At 41.8% G+C, this 21,635-nt stretch overlaps 1 pseudogene; it reads right to left on the reverse strand.

Moving 5' to 3' along the window:
• Window positions 1-7,530: 7,530 nt before the first annotated feature.
• LOC132004959 (large ribosomal subunit protein uL1-like) overlaps window positions 7,531-21,635 on the reverse strand; it is a 91,391-nt pseudogene continuing 77,286 nt past the window's right edge.

The following is a 21,635-nucleotide window of genomic DNA, read 5'->3' on the forward strand; positions in this document are numbered from 1 at the left end:
CTGATTACATATATCAGAATAGGCTAAAATGTGCTCTAGTAAGCAATTCTGAAAGCTCGGGGACTTCGAGCCATAGAGGTCATTCACAATGCACACCCATCCTAGGTCAATAAAGGAGTTCGTGTCATTTGTCACTGCAGTCATTCAGGGATGTAGGCAGATGGAGCAGTCACTCCCATTTCCCCCAAATCTGGTTTGCCATGGTGCCAGGGCCAAAGGAAGCTCTGGGCAGTCTTGCACCACGAATGAGACATTCCAGACTAGAAAAGACAAACATTGCTTTCACTTACCCCTCATTGGCCTGAGCTGGTGCATGGCTCCATCCAACCACTAGAGGAACAGAAAGCATAATCCTACCATGTGCCTACAAGATAGAGAGCTGCAAATATTTAGAGAGGACCGCTATATTCATCTAAGACATGACTCTCATTTCTGCTGTCTTCTCTAGGTGTCTTAAAAATCACAAAGCAGTCTATTTGACTTTGGAGTTTCATTGGCTATGAACTCATTGCTAGAGCAGCAAAGAAATAAACATACAAAAACCACCTTGGATAGGGTTTTCATTGAAATAATCAGGTCAACAAGCAAATAAGCAAACAAAAGTAAAACCCTCAGGGTGATGGCCTAAAATGTTTCTTGGATGCTCCAGTTTTGCTGTGCGGGTGCAGAAAAGCATTAGTGCCCCAAAGGAAGTCTTGTTTCTTTCAGGGTTCTTTCTCTTCTCCATCCCACCTTGTGAGTAATCACCTTTCCAGAATTCTTCTCTTCCAGTCTCTGCTCTTGACTTGAATTCTCTTACATTCCCCCAAACTTCTCTATCTTCCTTCTATTCCAAGAACTGTTATTTTATTCAGGTGGGACATACCATTTATCTCAAGAGCGTTACTCCATAAATCATAGAGCAAGGCAATGGGGAGGCTTAAAAATCAGTGAGAAAAATTCCTTTAGGTTATGAAACCATTTCATGGAGCATTTGAGTGCAGCTGGGTCATACCAGAAAATCACCACTGACTCATTCCTTCAGAAGGTGCAAGGAGAAAACAGGGGTTCCTACGGCATCAAACACATGCTTACTATTGACTTTTCCCCTATGGATAGCATTTTCCCAAAGAGTCATAAGAGGAGAGCAAAAATCAAAAGATAAATAGTATCTCTGGCCTTAACCACCCACCTCTTGGTAAGTACAAATTGCATTTGAATTTCTCTTTCAGCTCTTTGATATTTGACATATATTTAAAGTAAATATCAGTCCTATAGAACATCTGCATAATCTTGGAGAGGGTTATAGTCATGCAAATAATGCCGCTAGATTAGGGGCTAGGGGATAAAAGCAGTGTTAACTCTAGGTCTTAATCTGAAAGGCTAAATCTGTCACCTGTCACTCTAATTACACTAGTCTTCTGTCCTCCACAGGTTTCCTGATTACGCATACATGTGTGGTGGCTTTCAATGGAAGGCACAAAGCATTTTAGAGAAGCCACAAAAGTGCTCTTGTCAATTACAGCGGCTATTAATACTAATTGTGCTTTAGAATTCTCACCAACAACAGCGTTAGAAACCCCAATTAATATACCACAGTTCAGAGAGACACGATGGGACCTGAGGTGTTACTGACACCAGCCTAATAACTAGTCCGGTTGTGGTGTGAACTGGCTCAGAGTTAGAATTTTAAGTACTACACAGAAAAGAAATTAGCATTCTTCAGTCTCCTGTCGTATCGGGGGTGTAAGGAGCTGGCCAACAAGCACAACTGTGGTTGGAGGTACATAAAGCCTCTGAAAGGGGAGTCTTGCTTTCCAAAAAAAAAAAAAAAAAAACAGAAGGACCTTACCAGTGTTGTCAGTCTGGGTGAACTTGCACAATTGGGTTGACGAGAGCAGGGCGCTTGGCCCAGGAATGTTCACTTCTATGGTCAAGCACCAAACAGGAGAGTTACAAGGACTTCCAAAGGCCAGCTTCTGCTCACCTAGAAGACAAGACTTCTAGAATGCAGTCTTCTAGAAGAGAGGAGGTATCTCTCCTTTTATTTATAGAATTGAGAGCTTGCCATGGGGTGGGGTGAGGGTTGTACCTGTAAATAGTTGCTTATTGTTCATACTTGTGAAACCTACATGCACACACACCTGTTCTAGCCACTCTCTATAGAGTAATGGCCCAAATTTACAGAATTTTGTCTCCGTTCCATTAGTAGAGTTCCTCTTTTCACACATCTCAGAGGGCCAAGAAACTGTTCCAGATGGTAAAATAAATTCCCTTCATTTAACTTGAATTGGTATCAAGATTTTTGTGCAATAGATTTGGACACAGAGGTGACTGAGTTAGGGGATTTTGTTTATCTACATGTGTTATTTCCAGATGCCTGCTCTTCTTTGGCTTCAAACCTCTGCATCCTGCTACACACCTCTCCCTGCACAGACATTACAATTAGGGACTTCTCTTGGACATCCACAAATGCACGCGATCACACTCTCAACAGATATGGTATCACTGACTTCTTCTCTTGCGCAGGGTTAAAGCAGAGTCAGGAGGTCAAGCCTAACGCAGTTACTGCCTTTAGTGGTATGGGCCACTCCGTTTTGGCCAAAAAGGGGTACTCATTAATGCCCCCTGTTCCTCCCAAGGATGTGATAGAGAAGAAAGAATAGGAATGTCTTTGGAAGGGGGAAAGGTATTTACAAAAATTGGATGCTATTAATCAGCTAAAGAAGAGGTTTAAAACAAACAACAGTGGGTACGCCTCGGGTGGCTCAGTCGGTTGAGCAACTGACCCTTAGTTTGGGCTCAGGTCATGATCTCAGGGTAATGAGATCGAGTGCTGCATTGAGCTCTATACTCAGTGGGGAGTCTGTTTGGGATTCTCTCTCTCCTTCTACCCTTCCCCCCATGCCCATCTCTCTCTATCTCTCTCCCTACAATATATAAATAAATCTTTAAAAAAAAAAAAAAAACAGTGGAGGAGGGAAGAAGAGAGAAAAAGACAGGGAAAGAAAGTATAAGCATACTCATCAATAGAACCACCCACCATCAGAGGAGTTCTTGGAAACTATTGTCAATTTCATGTGATATTGGTAGGTGTTATGTGATAAAAAACATTCCAGCAATCCCATCCTTGGGCCAGACCAGAGGGGCCCCTGACCTGGGACTTAACAGGCAGAGGCCTACCCTCATCCTCCCTAAGCTGTGCCCTTTGGGACAAGGAGTCCACAGATCCAAAGGGACTTGTCTATTCAGAACATACTCTGGTCCCGCTAGCTTATACTCTGCATATCCAGAGAGCTCTCATGCTCATAGGGGAAGGAGCTTGGATGTGGATGCACAACTGGGGGTTCACACACGTCTGGCAAGGGCTCCTTGTACTATGGGACAAGGGATGGGTACGGAAGACAGAAGAGACCATGAGCTGAGGGCCAAGCTCTCCCCATACAGAAGTCCAAGTTATCCAAGAATTCTGAGTTCAAACCTGGATTTCCAGGTAATTAGTAAAGAATATTTGTCAAGATAACAAAATACTGTATATATTGCATAATATTTTGTTAACTTATAACTTAGAATATTGAGATGTTGTTGTATAGGCTTCTGTTTACACTCTCAGGGCTCTGAAAATTTCATATTAGGATTGGGCCCAGATTACAGGGTCAGTTAAGTTTGGGAAACACTGGGATAAATAGTTAAACAGACTTTTTTTTTTTTTTAATGCAGGATATCTCAGAGCCTTAAATATGCATCATGCATTATGCATATCCTAGAAGGGATTATGCCATATTTCCTTCTGTCCAAAATGCACTTTTTTTTCCCCACATTTTAACATTTCTGAAATCAAAATGCATCTTACAGTTGTAGTCAGCCAGAAAACAGCTGTGCCCGAACATATGCATTAAAATTTTCAAAGTGGCTGTCAGCGGCTTGGAAGAAAATCCCAGAAACAATAGTGGAGCATGTTTTTAAGAAATGTTGCAGTATCCAAACTCTGCAGAGAGAGGAGGAGAAGATACTTTGTAAAAAAAAAAAAAAAAAAAAAAAAAAAAAAAACAAACTTCAATGACTTGGAGTCAAACAAATGATCAGAAGCTTCAGTTCAACATGAGAGGAGCCTAAACAACTTACTTTGTTTACATTTTCTTCTTTAATACTCAAGAGTGATTATGATAAAATACATATATCTACATAAATATTATAGAACTCTTTCAATAAGCAGAAAATAAAAATTCCAAGTGCTAGGAAAAGTTATTTCATGGTTTAGTTGGCAGCAATTTGTCTCTCTTGGCTGAGCACAAAGTAATGGTATGTCTTTATTTAATGGCATTTTAGATTCTATGAAATACAATAGTAGGCAAAGTTTCCCAAATATCTTTGAATGGGGAGGCCCCCTTTTTCCTAAATCATTACATTAGATTCATGCTTTCTTAAGCATGCTTTGAAAAGGCTGCCTTAACTCATGGAATACTGAAATATAAGGGCTGGAAGGGGCTTTAGAAGACCCAAATCCCTCATTTTGAAGACAGGAAAAGTGAGGTGCTCTCCCAAGATTACCCAGCATACAACTGGCAGGTATAGACAAGAACCAGCTATCCTGACTCTCAATAGACAATTCTGATTCCTAGATGAATTTCCTCTTCTTGGTTTTACCAAACCAGTTGTTTCTGTCCCAACCATATTTAGTAAGTGAATATTCTGTTCTTTTGTGTCTTGGCACAATCAAAATTTGTTTCTGATTTACCTGTCAATAATCAATAAAAGAAGCTAAAAAGATTGACAAAGAAAGAAAATTCATCCAGAGATCCATACGCCAACAGATCCAGGAAGCTCAATGAACCAGAAGGGAAATGCGCTTAAAGAGAACTGCACCAAAATCCCATCATCCAGTTGCTGAAAGTCAATGATTAAAAAAAAAAAAAAAAAAACAAAACTCCAAAGCAGCCAGAGAAAAGGAATATAGATAGGTTAAAAATAAAAGAATAGGAAAAAGACATGCAAATGCTAATTAAGTGGAAGGTGAAGTGACTTTACTAATATTAGACAAAGTAGACATCAGAACAAGGAAATTACCCAGAATCTGCTAATGACATTGCTGACATTATAGTATTATAGTATCTCATGTCTAATGACATAAGTTTAAATCATCAAGAAACTCTAACAATTTTAAACAGATATGTCCGATAACAGAGCTTCAAAGTCTCTGAAGTAAAAGCCAACAGACTAAAAAGAAAAATAGACAAATCTATAGTTACTCCTGGAGATGTCAACAATCCCCTCTTAGCAACAGACAGAGAAAATCGGCGAGAGTACATCCAGATGCACAGCAATGCATGTACACAACTCTTTGGAGAAGCCCAATTTGAATCTGGGCTTTGCCACTGAAAAGTAATGACATAGAATCCCAAGGTGCTGCTTGGTCTAGGGTCTTGTCAAGTGAAATGGGTATCATATGCTTCTCAGCTTATGATAAGATTGAAACAATTCATGCGTCATTGATAATGGGCTCTTCACTTCTGCCCAAAGTATTGAGAAGCTGAGAAGAAACTGTGTGGGGAGCTTCTGCTTAAATGGTTGAAATGTGTGTGGCCTCTTCCTTGGGAACAACAACTTTATGAGGACACAGGGGGCACAAAACATTCATACTCCCTTTTCTGTATGATTTATCCTAGAGAATGCTAAATACATGCTAGATAAATCCCCATGTGGTACATGGGTATAGTCGTGGTCCCCAGTGAATCGTGTCTCCCTCTATCTATGCCCATGTATAGGTCATCCCAGTGGGACTGTTGTCTTGGTCATGTGACCTTCTTTGCCAATAGGATGGTCAGCAAACATGTTCTGGATAGAGGCTCAAAAGGCACTTGGGAATTAGGGTTTTTTCTCTCTTTCTCTCTTGCTGCTTTTAGAACCCAGCCACCATACAAAGAAGCCTAGGCTACCCTCCTAGAGACACATGACCTCAGTGACAGCCAAGTATCAATCACCAGAAATGTGAGTTAGGCCATCATAGACACCCAGCTCCAGACAAGCAACCAGAAGTGACCCCAGAAGAGATGGGCTAAAGCCCAGCCCAGACTGCTGACCCACAGAATTGTGTACAATAAAATGGTTGTTTTAAGTTTTGGGATGGTGTACTAGGCAGCAATCGATCATTTGTTATACCCAAAGCACTGGCCAGCTCTGCACCAAGAAAGGCAAAGGTAGTAACTACTCCTTTGGCTACTCTTTTGAGTACAGAAAATGTCTCATTATATTGCCTGGAACTTTGGGCTTAACCTCTGCTGACAAAGTCCCTCTCTCAGTCCAGCAAATCAATGCGAATGAAACACATGTGCTGCAAATCCCCTGATGCCCTTCTAGGCAGAAGTTTTTAGTTAGGAAAAGAAAAAGAAACTTAATTTGAAGCTTTAATAACCTCCCAATTAGGTTGTTTCTGCTAGCATTAATATTTAATCATGACATTACTGTGACTATTTTAGAATTGAACTGAAATTAAGTATAAATGTTTGATCATAAATAATTTCATTATTAAAGATAATCTCTGTTATATATGTTTCTGTGCCTATCTTTTATTAAGTTTACTTTTCATGTTGACATTTTTAAGGGCATAATTGTATGTTTTCGTTCTTAGTAATATTGTTACCATATATTAATTATGGCATCATGCCAGGAACACTAGTAATGAAATAATTTGGTTTTTCTACTTTAAGAGCCAGCAGTAGGCTCCCACTCTTATACAGCTAACAAATAGATGGTCAGCTTTGAGCTCTTTGAGCTCTACATCATTTCCCTGAATTATTCTTTCTCTCTCTTTATTTGTGCATAAGCATCATTGCTCTTGATTTACAGAAAAAAATCAGTGTTAACGAGAGTGGGAGGGATAGTTTTCTTTGTCCATTTTCTAAGGGGTTTCTTGGAGTCCACATACAGCAGCAAAGAAAGGGTGTGTGTGGTAGGTAGAATAATGGTCTCCCAAAGATGTCCACATCCTAATCTCTAGAACTTATGAATATGTCACCATACATGGCAAAAGAGACTTTGCAGGTGTGATTAAGGACCTAGAAATAGAGAGGTAATCCTGGATTATCTGGGTGGGCTCAATGTAACTGCAAGGGTCCTTAAAAGTAGAAGAGAGGGAGAGGAGAAAGTCAGGCAAGTAGATATGACAATGGAAGAGGGTTGGAGTAATATTGGAGAAGGACTCATCCCACCATTATGGACCTTGGGGATGGAGGAAAGGGACATCATCAAGGAATAGGGGCATCTTCTAGAAGTTGGAAAATGGAAGGAAATGGATTCTCCCCTAAAAACTCTGAAAATGGTTGCAACCCTGTGTGAGACCCAGGTCAGACTTCAGAACTGTATGATAACAGATGTGGGTTTTATTTTGTTTTGTTTTGTTGTTCTTGTTATTTATTTATTTATTTATTTATTTATTTATTTATTTATTTATTTTGGTAGAGCCAAGGGTTATTAAGCTGTGCCTTGGTACAGGTGCTGGAAATTGCCTATGATGTTCTTGAAGTATAAAGCCTGGATGTTCTGCCAATTCTTCTAGAGCAATGACACCAGGAAATTAACAACTACATGAAAATATCCACATGAGCTCATCATCTGTCATCTTCATGTGGTCAACGGCCACTGTCAGACACAGCACCTTCTTCATCTGGAATTTGATCATGGACTTCACTTCATCTCCCTAGCCACCATGTTCTCATTGAGGATCAGCAAGGAAGGAAACTTGCCTGCCTTATTCAGGCCTGAGCCCAGTATTCATGGAATCTGCTTGATCAGAGATTCTGAAGCCAAAATGATATCATACTTCTCGGCCAGCTTCTGAACTCAGTTTTCATTCTTGTTGAGTTTCTTCAGTGCCTCACTGCCCAGGTAGGGAATAGCCACAGCCTTGGCCTCATCACAATGATGCTGGTCCCCCAAAACATGTACAGAGAACTTGAGGCCGGGAGTGGACTTAAGCCTGATGGTGCCCCAAAAGCATTTGTCCTTCTGGGGGTCATCATTCTTCAAGCTGATCTGAAGCTCCACTGTCTCCAAAAACTTCTGGCACTTGAGCTCATTCCCGTGCCTGACTCCCCACACGGCCTTGTGCAGGGTGTCATGGGAGACTTTGCTGCTTGAGGTGTCATGTGCCACAATCACTGGAAAAGAGCTAGGTGTGCATTGTTTGAAGCCACTGTGTTTGTGGCAATCTGTTACAATAGCCACAGGAAACTGATATAGGAGGCATCCCCCGGGAGCACCCCAGTGGGATCTGGGCAGTCCCACTTTACAGGCTGTAGCAGGAAGCAAGTTGTTTGACCTCTGCACATTGGCACTTTCTAGTCAATAAAGGGAGGGCAAAAGTGGTTACTTCATAAGGTTATTGGGATAATTAAATGAAGTAATTTGCATAAACATCTTAGCACAGTATCTAGCTCATTTTAAACGTTTGTTAAAGGTCAACTATTTTTGCTGTTATTAAACCCTGCTGTGGCCCACTGTTATTGTTCACACTTTGTTGTGCGCTGCCCTGGTAGGGGTTCCCACTCCCTGACAAGTGACCTGCCCAGCCTTCCTGGAGGTGGTGTGCACTTCATGCCTCATTGTTAGGCTTGGCCCTGGAATGTCTTTGGCCAATGGACTGCGAGCAGACTCCAGCCAAGCCACTTTCAAGGGGAAGCTTTGGGAGCAGGTGCATAGTTTGGCTCAGCCTCTTGTTCTTTTCTCTTTGTGACAAGTAAGACATTTCCCATATAAGGGCTTCTCCTTCCACCTGAGTCCTGGCTGAGAAGACACATGGCACAGAGCCACAGCACATGTAATGTGAGATGTAAATGTTTATTGTCATAAGTCATTGAGATTGGGGGGTTGTTTGTTTTCATAGTAAAGTTGACAAACATACCTCTCATAGATACTGTTTAGAGAGTCTGCCAGCTCACACACACATGCATACACATCTCCCTCCAGACTGTCTACAAGAACTACACTTGGCCCACAACGACTCTGACACTCATGTTAGTGCTCTATAATACTAATACTAGGAATCCCGGAGGCCCTAACCATAATTAAGCCAAGCACAAATGGACATTTGGCCCCATGTGAGCAAATAAAAGCTTATCCCAAGAAATATGGAATTGTGACCTGAAGACAGCTAGAGAGATTTACTTAGGTCTATAAATAAGAGGGAAGATTTGGGAAGGGGGGGCGGATCCTAGAAATTATGGCTTGATCATCTTGTGCCTTGCAGTTAGAGAAGCAAAGAGAGAATATCTACAGAGTCAGAAAAGTAGAGATGCAAGAGGAGAAGACATGGCAGCCTGAGCCCATCACGGTTTTCTACTCCCTGAACATGGTCTACCCTGAGGCTCTTGTGCTCCACAGAATAAGCTGTGGGGATAAGCAACACGGGATAGTCTCCTTTCAATAAATCCCCCCTCCTACTTAAGTAATCTCAAGTTGGCTTTTTTAACCTTGAACTGAAAGTATCTTGACTGAGATGAAGTTCTAGGGGAAGGTCTTACTGTCAGGAGGTAGCAAGGAAAAGTTTCCATCCATGAGAATGCCAATAGTCCTGAGGAATCGGTCTGCACATAACAGAGGATACAACCTCTCCTCTTCTCTGTCTGACTGAACCCCATTGGTGCAAAGCTCAAAACTCCCCACTTGCTGTAAAACTGAGCTCTCCTGGGCACATGAGTCAGAGAGGTAGAAGAAGATGGCTTCAGTACAATTAGTTCGCCATTAAACATAGATATCAGAGTCCTCTCTAGACACCATGATAACAGGAGAAACACAAACAACATAGCCCCATCCTGCCATTTATGAGCGTATAGCTTAGTGGAGGATAAGAGGGTAGCAAAGAAGCTCAAAGAAAAGGCTCCAGGTGGGAGGCTGGGCCCCATCTCTGCCACAAAGCTATGCGGCTTCAGGCATCATTCCACCACTCTGGACTTCAACCCCCCCGTTGACAAAATGACGGGCTAGATTAAATGATTTTTACAGGTTTTTCCATGACACTTGGTCCATTGTCACTATAGCTAAAGTCTGATGAGCAAAAAGGAGCTGCTGCCCTTGGATTGTCAATAATCTCCACTAACAGTGTGAGGCTGGCTTCATCACAGCCATGTGTGGAACAGTCTAAAAATGCAGATTTTGGGAGCCTCAGCTCCAGAGTTCTGATTCAGAGGGGCCTCACCTTGGGTAGTGTTGGTTTTAATACATGGCCCAATTTGGGAACCACTATCCCAGGCTATTGTAGATTCTACAGAAATGTCCCAGCCTCCCTTAAGTTCATAAACAATCCACAGTGTGATAAACTGATAAACTGTACATTAATTGGTAATAGTAATTCTTACCCAGCCTAGCACTGTACTATGCACATTATAAGTAGTATGAATTCATTTAATACTAACAACCCTGTGAGGTAAGTCTTTGACTCTCCCTGGAAGGATTTTATTTATTTATTTATTTTTAAAGATTTCATTTATTTGTTTGACAGAGAGATCACAAGTAGGCAGAGAGGCAGGCAGAAAGAGAGGGGGAAGCAGGCTCCCCGCCGAGCAGAGAGCCCGATGCAGAGCACTATGCGGGGCTCCATCTCAGGACCCTGAGACCATGACCTGAGCCGAAGGCAGAGGCTTAACCCACTGAGCCACCCAGGCGCCCCTCCCTGGAAGGATTTTAATTGTTTTATTCATCTCTTCCCTCCCTGGTGCAACTACGGACTTTGATCCAGGCTTCCCTGTAAGAGATTTATTTGAATAAATAAATAATCAAAATTAAATAAAATAAATAAAAAATAATCAAAATTAAATAAAACACTAAAGGAAAAGTAATTCATTTAGAAGCTACCTGCTCTGTGAGCCCATCTCCTGCCCACACTTCTTCATGACCTCCTGTCATCATCCACCACGCCTCCAGTAAACTGTGAGGAAAAAATGACAAAGATAGTATTTCCCAGGGTATGGTGGATAGTACTTCCTGGGGTAGGGTGACCTAATGCAATGGAGTTTTAGTTGTGGGCTTATTCTGCCACTGACCTGGGTGCACCAGATAAGGTAGAAGAAGGGACCCAGGTGGATGACCTTGAAATTTTATGATCAGATATGGTATCAGATATTTACATTCTGGTTAAGGTAATAGTCTGTGAATATGGAGGAAGTAAGGAAAAGGTGTGAGGAGATAAGCCACTTAGGATTTTATTGGATCTGGGGAGGTTTCTATCTTAAGGAGAAATGATAGCAAGAGATAGTAGTTTTAAAAAGGCAATCAGTGGGGCGCCTGGGTGGCTCAGTGGGTTAAGCTGCTACCTTCAGCTCAGGTCATGATCTCAGGGTCCTGGGATCGAGTCCCGCATCAGGCTCTCTGCTCAGCAGGGAGCCTGCTTCCCTTCCTCTCTCTCTCTCTCTCTGCCTGCCTCTCTGCCTACTTGTGATCTCTCTCTCTCTCTCTCTCTGTCAAATAAATAAATAAATAAATCTTTAAAAAAAAAAAAGGCAATCAGTTATTTCACATATCTAAGTATGGAGCTCGGTGTCCCTGCATTGGTTCAGCATTGCATCCAGGATCCATATTATTTTCTATCTTTCGTTCTTTTACTCCACCACCCTCCACATGTAGATATTCACTAGCTTATTACTTCATGATCACAAGATGGCTGCCATCACCCTGGGTATTATATCCTAATACTGCAGCATCCAAAGCAAGGAAGGAGAGAACAAGCCCTTTCTTTATACACCTCTTTCTGTCACCATGCAGGAAAACTCCTTCCATAAATAACAGTCCCTCTATGTCTCTTTGATTAGGACGAGTCACTTGGCCACTTGTGAGGGTCAAATTGTGCCTCCCCAAAATTTATGCTTTGAAGCCCTAACCCCCAGGTCCTCAGAGTGTGACCTTATTTGAAGACAAAGTCTTTATAAGAGGTAACAAGTTAGGTGAAGTCTTTAAGATGGGTCTCAACCACCAGTGTTCTTATAAGAAGAGGAGATTTGGGGGTGCCTGGGTGGGTCAGTGGGTTAAGCCTCTGTCTTCAGCTCAGGTCACGATTTCAGGTCCTGGGATCGTGCCCTGCATCGGGTTCTCTGCTCAGCAGGGAGCCTGCTTCTCTCTCTCTCTCTCTCTCTCTCTCTCTGCCTGCCTCTCTGCCTACTTGTAATCTCTGTCAAATAAATAAAGAAAATCTTTAAAAAAAAAAAAAAGAAGAAGAAGAAGAAGAAGAAGAGGAGGAGATTTGGACCCAGAGGAAAGATGATGTAAAGACACAGGGAGAAGGAAGGCAGCCATCTATAAGCCAAGAGAAGTTTGGAACAAATCCTTCCCTCACAGCCCTCAGAAGGAACCAGCCCTGCTGACATCTTGATCTTGGACTTCCAGCTTCTAGAACTGAAACAATAAAATGTACTACCTAAGTTCTGTACTTTGTTACAGCAGCCATGGCTAACAAATACAGCCACCTGTACCTAACTTCAAGAGATGCCACGAAGTGAATATATAATTAGCCTCTGTTGTGCAAGGCAGACCTATGAGCATACAATATAGAGAGGAGAATGTCTGTTGACATTTTGGGCAGCCTGCGGTGACAGCGCCATCTTTCTCTGCAAGTCACATAAATTGATTCTGACTAATTTAGTCAGAAGGGGAATCTTAGAGGAAGCCTTAGGAGGAAGGGGTTAGGATTAGGGAATTGGTGGGAAGGCTAGAGATGCAAGCTTGGAAAAATTACAGAAAGCAGGGTGGGCTGGGGTTCTGGATAGCAGGAATGACATAAACTTCTCATAGCTTTCCCATTCCAATGTATGTGCTCCTAATACATTTCCTGCCATAAAAATGCCAATGATTCTGAGCCCCAGGAGAAGAGGGACCTAGCTTTTGACCAAGGAAGAGGACAGAAGGCCAGACTGATTAAGTATAACAAAGCAAACTCATACTGGGCTGGAAACAGATAATTCCCCAAAAGGAAGTTATGGAATTACCTCTTAAAGAAAATGAGGAATAAAAGCTGGGAGGGAAGAGAATTTAATTTCTACTGTACTAATGGAAGAAGGGAGAAATTGGAGACAGAAAGTATTTCCTTACAACCACAGCAGGTTGTCTCATAACCTAGAAATGGGTCCTCTAGACCAAGCTCTATGTAACGTTTAAGCTGTCCACACTTCCCATTCTAAAACCCTCAACCCCTGAGCATGATAACTAATTATCGGTATCCATTCCAGATTCATTTTCCAATCTCTTCTTCTAGGTCCTCCCTAAACCCTTTGGATCGTAAGCCCTCAGAGGACCAAGTTAAAAAGCAAATACAAAACCAAATGGTTTAGGGGCGCCTGGGTGGCTCAGTAGGTTGAAGCCTCTGCCTTCGGCTCAGGTCATGATCCCAGGGTTCTAGGATCAAGCCCCGCATCAGGCGCTCTGCTCAGTGGGGAGCCTGCTTCCTCCTCTCTCTCTCTCTGCCTGCCTCTCCACCTACTTGTGATTTCTGTCTGTCAAATAAATGAATAAAATCTTTTAAAAAAAATGGTTTAAATTCACCAGGATCATCCATTTTCTTCAAATGCAGTACCCTTGTCCATGCAAATAACAAAGACAAAAAAAAAAAAAAAAATCACTGAGTCTGTATCGACAAAGCACCAAAACATTTAATCCATCAGATCAAGTTGGCAAACAGCCTGTCACTCTGGTCAAGGGAGGGGAGAATCTGCCAAATTAGATGTTTGACTGAATTGACAGGCTGTCTCGGTCAAAATAAGTCTTTTTTATTAAATGTTGAGAGATCATAGTATATCAAAAAGAAAATCTACACAAGCCACTTTTCATCTATGTACACAGTAAAATCAAGGTGACATATTGGAAATCTCTACATAACACTTTGTCTACATAAAAGGGTGTAATTCTTTGGGTCAGAATAAATTAGGAAAGAAAGTCTCCTTTTCGAGTGGAAAAGGATTGAGGAACTAAATTGCCTGGAGACAGTGTGTTGTCTCTATCAATATGATTTCTTACCACCTCTACCATTTCACACTGCTTGTGTGGTGCCAGCTCCATAGACTGAATGACCATCATGCTGTTTCCTCTTCATTATCTTATTTAATCTGACCAACAATTCTATAAGGTGGGGACTGCTAGCTTCATTGCAGAAAGAGGAAAATTGTAGCTTATGTGATGTACATAGCTTCCCCAACTATACACAGAAATTATATTCCAGAGAGGAGACTTGAACTTATGTCTGACTTCAAAGCTGTTGCCTTCTAAGATTATTCAACTATTTCTTCCTAGCCACACAGCTGGCATCTTTCTCCCTAGGGCTGACTCAAGAATTCTAGAACCTTCTCTTCCAATTGTTCTGGGTCCAAAAGGACCTCTTTTCATCAGTACCCATAAAAGCAAAAATGCCCCCTCAACAGCCCTGGTTACAAAATTCCTTAATCCAACCTTCCCTTACCTTTCATGGAAGCTCAAAGCCATGGAGTCCCATAGGGTCTACCTTGCCCTTTTTAGCATTCTGTTTTCCATATGCAGTGTGGGTTTACTCCTTCTGCTATACAGTCTGTTCTTTGAGAGGATAACATTCGTACAATAGTATGTACACGATAGTTATCTCCTGCCTTCCTTTATTTAACTCAAGCACCAGGGGGCTGTTTCTATGAGCACAACGGTTAGATTTTTATTGCATTGTCATTGACTTTTGTCTTATATTTACGATCATGGCTTCAATTCCTCCTTTAATTTAGAGAACAAGAGCTGCTTGAAAGTCACCAAGGCTGGTTACTCAGTGGACTGTCTCCTGCCACTTCTTGATCACTCCTTCTCTTTTATTCATCCCGACTTCAATTTCTCTTTTGTACAATGTGACCAAAGCCCAAAGGGAATCACAGGACATGAAAAAATGGTTTCTAGTTGGCCCTTTCCTTCAGGGACAATAGTTCAAGGAGTATGTAGAACACTTTACAGCACATGAACTCCTTTAAATTCTTTGCCTTTAAGGGGTCTGACAGAAATTAGTAAGAAGGAAGAATGACCTTCCCATGATCCATTTTAGTAAAGCACAAAAAAAATTTTTTTGAACAACTGCTTCAACAGGCTGAGTCAATTCCTTTAAATTCTAGACCCCTGTTTTTCCACACTTATCTCTTAGACAAGCATTATATGTAATTGAGCTGAGCTCTAGGATCAGACCAAGAAGTAAAATAAAGTCATAAGAGAAATGGAAACTTAAGTTCCTTCTTTAAAAAAGGGGGGTGGGGAGAAATCTTCACAAGAGTGTCCAAACTTCTGGTCTTTGATCTCACCTGTCTCTACTCTTAAAACTTAAAAAAAAAAATTTGTATTTTCTGTAATTCTATTTTCCCCCAAATTTATATTGACTTTCCAGGACAAAGGACAGGACAGTGGTGAAATAAAACATGCCCACAGAGGGACGCCTGGGTGGCTCAGCTGGTTAAGTGTCTGCCTTCTGCTCAGGTCATGATCCCAGGGCCCTGGGATCACGTCCCCATGGTAGGGGGGAGTCTGCTTCTCCCTCTCACTCTCCTTCTGGGTTTTCTTTCTCAAATAAATAAATAAAATCTAAAAAAAACCACAAAAAACAAAAAACCAAAAGCATGCTCACAGACTCATCTGTCCCAAAAGCTATCCCAGGTGTCCCGCTTTCCCCCACCATAACACTACTCTTAGGTTTGCACTATTTTAGGAAAGGTTGAGGATTTAACTCCCAGAAAGAGATCCATTAAATCTAGTTTCTTGATTCTAAACAGCATTTCTTCTCCCTCTTTCCCAAAAAGCTTTTTTATTAAATAGATGATACTCTTTCTAATCCATGGCAATTTAAAATTAAAACCAAATAATCCTCTTGACTCTCAGGCCAGGAAACGTCTATTAATCTATTATGTAATGTTTAATATATTTTACAAGTATTATTTTGTATGTAAATCATGAGGGATATAATAAGACGAACACCAGTGAGCCCATGACCCAGTGTGTGCTAACCACTATTGTTATGTCTCCTCCTGGGTATCTTCCCTATCCCAGCTCAGTGCCAACCTTAGAGGCAAGATTTTTCACTGTTTTGGGTTTTTTTTTTTTTTTTACCCTTTAGTTTTTATGTGTATGTCTTCTTAAATATATTGTTTAATTTTGCTAGTCTTTGAACTTTATAAAAATACTAGATGATGTCTCCAATGGCCTGCTTTTCCATTAAATTTTAGATTTATAAGATTCATTTACAGCTGATCTACATTATGGTATTTCATTTATTGTCTTTGCTACATAATATTTCGTTCTGTGACAACACCCTAATTGATTTAACCATTTTCATGCGATGGATATTTGGACCATTTCCCATTTGGGTTCCTCCCAAGCATTCCTTTACATGTCTCCTGCTAAATACATCCAAGGATATTTCGGAGACACCTACCAAGGAGAGAAATGCTAAATCAGAGAGCATGCAAACACTCAATTCTATAAAACAGGACCAAATTATTTTCCAAAGTGGTTGTAACAGTTTATACTCCCACCATTCTTTGCTGCCACTTTTACTTCAATATTATAGAAAACCAAGAATAGGACCAAGAGAATGAAATAGAAGATGAACAGAATTTGACACAAGTCGGGAACAAAAGCAGACTGTGCATGGGGTGCCACCCACACCAGGCTAGCCACACTGGAATCCTCTTCCTGGCTGGGTCTAATGACTCTGACCCAGCCCCACCCACAGCCATAGGTAGCCCATAAGAATCCACAATGACTGCTGTTCCTCAGAACTTTCCCTCACACCTGCTCTCTTGGCAGGGTCTAGCAGGTTCTGTCCTTGGTCTTATTCCTGAATATAATCAGTCTACAAGGACTGCTCGAGCACCTATCAGATGCCAGACACTGGAGGTATAGAAGGGATATGACAGATAAGGGAGTGGCCTTTATATTCCACTGGAGAAAAAAAGACAATAAACAAAAGATGAGTCCAGATCGTGACCATTGTCATTTGCCTTATTTGTTTCCTTTCTAGCAAGTGAAGAGCTTGGGAAAATCATTCCAGGCAGAGAGCAAGTGCAAAAGCACTCAAGGTGGATAGGAAGGGTACACCCAAGGGTCAGAAAAGAAGTTGTGCAACCAAAGCCTTCCAGAAAGGCAGAGTGGTACAAGAGGAGACTGGAGAAATAGTCAAAACCAGACTATGTGGCGGGGTGGAGGGGTGGGGGGTGGGGGAGGAAGGGAGATGTTGCAGGACAAGATAGTGAGAAGTAGCATGGGGGCTGCTGGAGAGAAGCAGATAGATCCAAGATAGATCCACCTGTAGGGGAGAGAGAGAGAGGGATGGGGGGGTGGTATAGGGGAGAAATGGAAGGTGATATCTTGGGGTTTTTTTTTGTTTTGTTTTATCACAAAACAGTTTAAAATAAAACATTTAAAACATTTTTGTTTTATCACCTTTTAGATGATTAACTAACACTTATGGTCCATGTGGTTTAGATTCTGCATTTCCCTGGGACATGGCTTCCATGGTGGCTGATGGGGAACAAAAAAACAACAAAAACATGGTTTCTCATCTTTCCACCTCCCCAATGAGTCTGGGTCACCTCTCAGCTTCTGCCAGATGAAGCCATGGCACCAAGGGGAGGGCCTAACATGGGAATTGCGGCCCCAAACTTGTTACTTCTTAACAGTGTGACCTATGGACAAGTAGCTTAACCAGGCCTCAGTTTCTCTAGATGTAAAATGGGATGAAGGAGGGGAGAGACTTGAAGTACCTAGTGCACATCAGGCACTCACTGTACCTACTTTGTCTCTTTCAGTCCTGAGAGTAACACCACTTTATGGATGACAAAGCAGAGGACGAGAGATGTTCAAAGTACCCCTTCCAAGGCCATGATGCTAAGATTCAGAACAAGCTTCTCCAAGACTCTACAGAGCACTGTAAGAGAATATATGTGAAAATATTAGTTGGGCTGCAGTGTTCTTTACAAATGTAAGGTATAATTACTATTTTTTTAAAAACTCATCTCAAATTACTCTCCCACGTCTCCCCTTCCAGAGGTTTCATGCACTTTAACTAAGGCCTTTGCTCATATAATTCCTTTGGCCTAAATACTCTTCCCAGTCTTACCCATTATGTATCAGGCAATCAATTATTTTGTTTGCAAAAAGACTTGCTCAGTAATCTTACCCTTGTTCTGCAAATGAAATTGATTACCTCTTCTTTTAGATTCGAATGGTAAGTAGTACATACAGAATACCTGCGGACTATGAGTTATTGGCACAAAAGCCTGTTAATGTCCAACCCAAACCTCTGTGACTTCAAACAACGACAATTTTTTCTTGCTCACAAAGCAGGGAGTTGGCTGGGAGCCGGCTGATCTAGGCTGGGCTCAGCTCCACACTGCGTGTTGAGTCCAAATCTACTCTGTCTAAGCACTGCTTGGACTGACTCCACAGAAGGAAACTCTTTCTCCAGTGCAAAGAGATGTAGCATCAAATGGTAAAGAACAAAGATTCAGGGATGGGCGAAGATTTGAGGTCAATGACTCAATCTGTCACACATACCTATTAGAATGTGGGCAGAGCCACTCACTTGACTCTTTCTTACTGAGAACCTACTACGTCCACCAAGCACTCCTCTAAGCTCTGTGGAGATAGCAGGAAGCAAAATTAGAGACGGTGCCTATCTGTACAGAGCTAAAATTCTGGCAGAAGAACAGAGACAAATTGAAAAAGAAGATCATTTCAAATTGTGCTCAGGATGGTGAAAAGAATAAAACCCAGGCATATGATAGGATAATGTCAGCAACAGAGAGAGGGGAGTAGTCACCTTTGGTGGCATGGTTGGGAAGGCCTTTCTGAAGAGTTGACTTTTGAATTGAAATGAATAACAAAGCAAAGGGTATCTTACAAATTGCATGGAGATCAGGGTAAGAGTGTTTCCACCAGAAGGATGTTAATGGTGTCCGAGGAAGAGAAAGATGCCAGTGTCACATCAAAATCACCTAGAAGGCTTGTTAAAACACAGATTGCTGGACCTCAACCCCCAGAGTTTCTTAATTGATTGATCTGGTGCAGGTCTAAGCATTATATCTCTAACAAGCTCTCAATGATCCTAATAGGGCAGGGACCACACCTTTGAAACTCATGTACCTGTGTGATCAAGAGAGTGTGGCACAGGATAAGACCCTTTGGGCCATAATAAAAAATGTGCATGTTATGGTATGTGCAAGGGGAAGCCCCTGGAGGACATGCTCAGGGGAGTGCTGTGACCTGATTTAGGTTTAACAGAACACTCTGGCTTCTACATGGAGAGAGTGTCATGAGGGAATGGATGTGGAAGAAGAAAGTTGAGATACTTGTTATATTCAACCATTGGCTCCCCAAGGTTCCTACTTGGGATGATTGGACATGTGGTGCAGCCACCCAGAGAATGGTGAATCATGGTGGAGAGAAGTTTTGGGAGGGAGTGAGGCCAACCTTGAACTCAATTTGAGGCCCCTCTGGGACATCCAAAACCTATAGGATGCACAACTCCAGGGGTACCCTGCACCCTAGTGTGAATTACAGATGCATAATATGACAATGTGGACAGCCCCTGCTGGAATTGTGTAATTGTCAGTCCTGGAATATCCTCCCTCCTCTGACCCTACATTCTACTGATAGGAGGCAGACCATAGGCAAGCAAGATACTTTCAAATGGCATTCGTGCTGCAAAGAAAATAAACTCCCAACTCTATAGATCTGGACCACTCATGTTGCCATGGACTCACCATGGACTCCTCCCCGACAACATGGCTGGGGCATCCTGGGACCTCATTCCTAGAAACCGCTTGGTTAAAAAACACATAGAATGGTAACCTGAAGATAATAATTGTAACAAATGTACCAAGACCAATATGCTCTTTTCAGGACTTAGTTCACACAATAATCCTATTAGATGTGTGTAATGATTATCCCCATTTTATAAGTGGGAAAATTGAGGCATGGAATGGTTTAGTAGCTTGCCAGAGGATATATGGCTAAGAAGGGACAAAGCTAGGATTCAAGACTAGGGAGGGTAATTGAAGAGCTTGCTCTCTTACCCATTTGGCTATATTGGTTCTCACTTAGCTGCTGACAGAATCTGTCTGAAGGGGTCTACATCACCCTTACGCCCTGTCCAGGTTCTGATATTACCAAAGAGAAAAGTCCAGCCTTGCCAAGGCCTATCTTCTTTGCCAGTAAGTAGCTAGAACTGTCAGGATGTCTGCAGCCTTAAAGAAACTCCACGCCCGGATCTATGTGCCAGACCTTTTACACAGAGAAAATATGGACATTTTCTTTTAATAATGCTACAGAGAAATAATGAAATGGTACCATTACAAAAACGTAATTAGGTCTTCAAAAAAAAAATCTCCGCTGGAGTCCTATAAAAAGACCACAGGTGTTCGTCATTACTTTTTATTTAGCAGACAGTTTTAGCCATTGTTTGTTTTTTCCCCCATTTATTAAGTTCTGGTATTTTAAGATGATTTGTGTATAATAATAACAATAATTTCCTGTTTGCCTGTCAGTTGTGAGCCGCTTTAATTACAGATATTCATTTTCACAAGTTAACTTGGTAAACATGCTCATTTGTTATGTTGCCTGTTCATTAAATCAGTTAGCACAGCTAGTAACTATGTTAAGTATCTTGCTGTCGGGTTTCAGCAATGGATCTTCATTGGTTTCCAGCGCTATGTCTTACAGAGACAGACACAGACTTCCTGAGAGTCTTTTCCCCTTGGTTTGCGGGTGCTAAGTCTTCCATTTCTATAAGGCCAGGTGTGTTGGATGCCCCCAGTGGAGGTGTCCAGTAAAGGTTTGGTGTATCACAGTTACATTGTTGGAGTTCAGTACTGGTTAACTAAAGGCAAGATACGGGATAAAGGAAGAGTGACACCCTGACCAGGGAGGATTTGAGCACACATGTTAGGAGCATCCTGGACCACAACCCTCCCCTTGGATGCCCCCCACACCTTCAAGCAGACCTGCAGACAAGAAGGGCCGGGGACCACAGTTGTACCAAATGACTCTGAGATCACCGGTTGTCTCACTCAAGCATTTGAAGGAGGGATGTCAGGTTAGAGATATAAAATTCAGATAGAATCAGAGCGGAGTCTCCAAGGCCATAATAGCCCCAAACCACACACAAGCTTGCTGTTAGGAAAAGTATGAAGAGATCAAGGAAGAGGACCCTTCTCAGCAATGAAAGAGCATGCAGCCAGAAAGGAAAAAGCTGATGGAGAGAAGGTCACACTGAAGACCTAGCCTTTCCCAAGAAGCCTGGTTCTTTGTTTCTTTGAGACTTTAGTGCATCTTTACAATAAATCTGTTACCTTGCCGACTTACTGGGTATCTTATTACTTACAACCAAATGCCCTCTGACCAATACATTCTTCCTCATATGACTGGAATGATGATGGTTCCACAAAGGTCTCACATCTGGTAAATTCCAATTTCTCCAGGAAGAAGCCATGGATACCAGTTGATAGGTCATTGGTCACCTGCCGATTGGATATTTCATTCAAAACTTTCCTTTAAGCAAGTGGGGACAACTAAGAAGCTGACATGCCAAATTGAGCTGAAGAAAAAAGAAAAGATCATAAACTACTCCTAGTAGCTGAGTCACAGGTTCAAGAGGATGTAGTTCATTTAGGGCATAAGTCAGG

Source organism: Mustela nigripes, chromosome 17 (genome assembly GCF_022355385.1).
Source record: "Mustela nigripes isolate SB6536 chromosome 17, MUSNIG.SB6536, whole genome shotgun sequence".
NCBI lineage: Eukaryota > Metazoa > Chordata > Mammalia > Carnivora > Mustelidae > Mustela > Mustela nigripes.